This window comes from Eucalyptus grandis, chromosome 4 (genome assembly GCF_016545825.1).
Source record: "Eucalyptus grandis isolate ANBG69807.140 chromosome 4, ASM1654582v1, whole genome shotgun sequence".
Lineage (NCBI taxonomy): Eukaryota > Viridiplantae > Streptophyta > Magnoliopsida > Myrtales > Myrtaceae > Eucalyptus > Eucalyptus grandis.
Window position 1 is genome coordinate 9,150,012 of NC_052615.1, and position 5,004 is coordinate 9,155,015.

Genomic DNA, 5,004 nt, shown 5'->3' on the forward strand with positions numbered 1-5,004 from the left:
TCGCCCCTCTCTCTTCCCCTTTCCTCGGTGTCCTCTCTGTTTCTCTCTATGCTTCGTGCTTCTCGTTCTCCTCTCTGTGTTTTTTGGTGCTTTCTCTCTCGCGTGTCGATTCTGTTTCCCCCAGCTCTCTGTCCTCTCCTCCGGTTTTATGCTCGGCCAGCGCGCTGTTGCCTCTGCAGCTGCCAGATTTCCGGCCGGACTTCCCCCTCGACCTGCGGATCACGCCGCTCACCCGCCACCGATCCCCTTGCTCCCTCTGTTGCTGCTCTGTTTCTGTTCTTCTTTGCAGGTCTTGCAGCGAAGACCGACTGCAGGAGGGAGACGACCAGCTCGTGCGCGGGCTGGGCTGAAGGGAATAAGAAAAACAAAGGCTGGGCCGGGCCGGGCCTAGCGCGAAGTAAAGAGAAAAGGAAATAGAGGAATGAGCCTGCTCAGGCCTTGTCCGAACTTGGCCTAATTGCCCCTCTCTTTCTTTTCCTTTTTTTCGATTTTTTTAATTTTTAATTTTTGTACTTAAATAATAAATTAATTTTTTATAAATTTTAAAACCAGTGATGCAAATGCTCCAATGTTCATGTGATGCAATTTTAATGATTTTTTTTTGTTTAAGAGGTAGAAATCAATCCTCAATTTTCCAATACAATTAATAAATACTTAAACAAATCACCAAAATTTGGATGTTAACAGGAGGGGGTGCGCCCGCCGGTGTGAAGCGAGGGTGCCCTCGCCATATTTGGGGAGGGAGGCCCTCAGCCGACCTAGCCAAGGGTTGCCCTCCCCTCGCCCGACGCTGGCGAGGGCGACCTCGCTCGACGGGCCAGCGCAGAGGCGCCCTCGCTGAGTTGAGAATGACTAACGGAGGGAAGAGAGAATAAAAGAAAAAATAAAAATAAGACGAAAATGTCCTTTGTGGGGATAAATGTGTCACGGTTAATAAAGCATAAGGTTTTTCATGTCATAAAAAGTTTGAGGTAAATTTGTCATTTTAAGTTTGGAATTTTTGATAATTTTTTCCTTTAAAAAAAAGGGAAATTGTCTCGGTCTTAGGTTCGCACGTGTCTTTTTAAATCCTTAAATCTACGACAAGAAAATTGCATGGAAGCTCATGATGCCACATGATGAATATATTCATGGACAATGGAAAATTAGAAATCTAAAATAATTCAGCATCTCATAAATTTCTCGTGATTATTTTTTTTTAATATATATTTTTTTCAATTCTTTTTGTTCTTCCTTTTATCCTTTTACTATGGCTGTTGAGCTTTGGCAAGTCTCAACATCATTGTCGGCCTTGCCCATAGTTGACTAAATTGGCAAAATGTGAAATACAAAAAAAAAAAAAGAAAAAGAAAGAAAAAGAAACAGAGAAGAAAAAGAAAAATGAAAGGAAAAAATAATTTAAAAATTGCAAAAGAAGACTGTTCACATTGGTAAATTCTAGCTAAAATTAGATGGATTGATTAAATTGAGGTTAATAACAGAATTGATATAAATACAATATAGGTTTAGGACTTTTCTTTTTCTCAATTTTTTCGTTAATTATCTAATTCATCAAATGAACTTTTGCGTTGGACATTCATATGTTTTGTTTTTTTCTTTTTCCTTGAGATAGAGGATCAATTGGTCTTAGTAAACGATTTAGAGGCAAAAAAATGAATTACGTAATATTCAATTATTTATAAGGGTTCCAAGCCAAACCAAAAAAAAAAAGAAAAAGAAAAAAAGAAAAGAAAAGTCTTATAATGGAAAGTTCACTTGATACTTCTGGCACTAAGCAGAGCGGGAGCCTAAAAACAGAGAAGCTGTGCGGACACAGAGTGCTCAGAGTGTGCAAAAATGGCGATCGCCCATTTCCTCAATTGCATCCGTCCGAGCCTCCTCCGATCAGAATCGACGGAGAAAAGAAGAAGGGCGGAAAAGCTTCGCGAAGATCGTCGGCCGGGCGCATCGAGACCTAAGGTTTTCGCTTCCCTCTCTCTCTCTCTCTGTCTGTGGGTCGCGCGGGCCGGCGGCGGCGAAACCCCCTCTCTCTCTCTGTCTGTGTGTGTCTGCAGAGGTTATGACTAGAACAGCCTTCTGCTGTTAGCATATTCGGAAGAGTAGAAACGAGATGGCTTTTCTAACCGGGTTGAACAACAACCTGCCGAAATTGTGGCCTCCCGGTCGATACTGCAGTGAAGGAGTTTGATGTAAACAGCCAGTAGTGTCGATTGGGCTGAAGCAGAAATTGGAATAGGGGCTGGGAATTCTGATTGGGGAGATTGTTGGTGGCGAGGCTTAGTAGTTGATGCAGACTCAGTTGATAGTTGATACAACAGAAGCTCTGATGCGTGGAACTCTGTTCAACTGGCTAAGAAAAATCCTGGGGCGGCATCTGCATTGAAATGAGTCTGACTTGTTTATGTGAGATAACACGAGGCGGGGTAACCACTGGATCATGGGAAGTTGGAGCCTCTCCTAGTGGCCATTTGTGGGGAATTAGAGCATTTTCAAGTTCTTTTCTACTGTTCCTAGAAAGCTCTGATGTTGTCTGTTGCAGTTTGCTGTATTAGCCGACCCTTTCGTATGTTGTGCGCGAAATGTGCCTGTTCCATTTTCTCTCCTTCTCTCTTTCTCCCTTGGTTTCCATTTCTCTTTTATCTTCTCTCCTGTGCTCCCCTCTGCTCTCTCCACTGCGCTCCTCTCCTGCAGATGTCATCAACAATTCAAAATACGGTCAATTACCCGCCGTATGGGGTGGAGAAGATTAACCCCATGATTAAGGCGTTGACCACCGTGGCACTGACCTTTTCAGTCGCAGCTGCCCTCATTGCCGCCCTATACTATTGCTGGTGTGGGTGCAGGCGGCGCGGTTGGTTCGATGGCGGCACGGGTGGCGGCGGCACGCGCGCAGCGGCATGGGCGGCGGCGGCGGCACCGGCGGTGGCGGAGGTGGAGGCACCACCGGTGGCGGCGGAGGCACCACTCACGGTGGCGGCGGAACTGCCGGCTGCGGCGGAACTGCCGGCTGCGGCGGCAGGGAGGCGCCAGCGGCGGCGGCAGCTTTGGGATGAGTAGCTCAGGTTTTAAAAAGAAAAAGGATGAGCTGATTGCCTGATTCTGCTTCGTAATTTCCTACACTCCTATCCTTGTTTGGCCCCAACCCGTACATCCAGAACAAGAGTTTGCCATGGAGTAATATTAACTGCAGGAAGGATAATGTTTTGTCATTGTGCACTATGAGATTTTTTGAAGTTTTAGGCTGGGCTCTTTCTCTGTTAATGCACATCTATGTTCTTTGCAACCAAATACTTTTTCCAAGCGTATCTTTGACTATATGCTGTAACATGTACTTTCTCTTGATTTAGTCAAAGCTGAGAAGTAATTGACTTCTTTCATGTTTGTGGTGCAGTTGACGAAACCTACTGGAAGATGTTAATATGCTCCGCAGCTCGCTGGAAGGTGGATGAGCTTTGCTGATATTTTTTAGGATTACTTTGTTGAACTGTGTGCTGATGCTCATGACTAGTGGATTTAAGCGTGCGACTCTGTTGACGAAATATGTGGATGACTGACTCAGTGTAGTGACAATATTGATGCTATGACATGCCTTACTGTTCTGCATTTCTTTACTTAAGCTTCTGTTGTTACCAGCCTTGACTAGGAACAGATTCACTAAAAACCTGTACTTATGCCTACAAGCTAACTCTTGTTTGAGTTGTTAACACTAATTGCATTAGAAAGTTATGGATTAATTTCCAGCCCCTTAACAAAAAGATTTTATTAAAATTGCATCACATATAGACATTAGGAGCATTTGCGTCACTAGTTTTAAAATTTATCAATTTTTTTTTTATAATTATTTTATTTTTTAAAAAAATTCGAAAAAAAGGTCGGGCCGAGCCGGATCTGACCTGGGCCCGACCCGCTCCTTTTCTTTTTCTCTACCCTTCAGCTGTCAGTCACAAAGTCCTTCTCCCTATTTTGCCCTATCACTCTTCTGGTACGACAGAAAGGTTTGTCTTGAATCTTCTCTAATTTTTAGCCCTACTACATGCATGTCTTGTTCCATGAGTGCAAAGCAACTTCAGTCTTGCATTATGAGGTCGGTTTTGTGACAAATCTGCAAACCATCAAAATTTTGAGGTCTAGCGTCACCAGTGAGCAAAGAAGCTCTAGATGTTCAAATTTGCATTTCTAAGTTGGATAAGCTTGACCCACTTTCAATGCCGAGAATTCATATTGGGTGAGTTGGGCCAGAGGATCTCTTGGACTGTAGAGTTGCTTGTTTAATGTTGGCCTGTTGAGTTGCTTGATTTTAAGGTTTCCTCTTGGTTCTTTTATTGGTTCTGAGGGACCAATTGTTGTCTTATGCTTGATGCTGAAGTCTGTGGGTCTTTAAGTGTAAGTTTTCTTGCCAACACACACACACGTACCGTAAAATAGAAGACCAAGTACACTGCATTCCTAGCGTATGAAGCTTAGAATTTCCAAATACTTATGCGACAGATATGACAGTCGACTTAAAGATAGCAACATATGGCTGCTCTCCTCGATACTGTCTCTGTCCTATCGCTAAATTGTATAACTTTTCACAGATGATACTCAGCTCGGGTATTCTCTATCCAATTTCTTTACTGCAGCATGTCTTCCACCAGTAGAGGTCCACCATATTAGCTGCCTCGTGGAGTTAGATATATGGGCCACGGCACCTTATGTCGAAGGTTACTGACATAATCGTCGGCAGTTTTACCGTGCATAAGTAAATCATCGGTGATTGATCTTAACATTGAGTAATTGCCGGGAGAATTCCCTTGGGTGGCTTTCAGGAAAATAGAAAAAAGCTGCATCTGTCATTTGCTAAGCATGTGTCCTGGGAAGTCAGCAATGGCAAAATATTGCAAGATTTCTCCCTACAATAGTTTGTTACACAGAAAATTCTATGCAACTTTGATACCATTTTTCCGTTTATCCTTACACTTTGCCCTAATCTTAGATGCTTTGATGCTTTACCTCTGCCTAACT

The 5,004-nt window shown here is 43.3% G+C and overlaps 1 long non-coding RNA gene across 1 annotated transcript; it reads left to right on the forward strand.

Moving 5' to 3' along the window:
* Positions 1 to 3,037: 3,037 nt before the first annotated feature.
* Positions 3,038 to 3,599, forward strand: LOC120292711. Its single transcript, XR_005550314.1, has 2 exons — positions 3,038 to 3,106; positions 3,392 to 3,599. It is a non-coding gene; the product is annotated as an uncharacterized LOC120292711 (long non-coding RNA).
* The last annotated feature ends 1,405 nt before the right edge of the window (positions 3,600 to 5,004 follow it).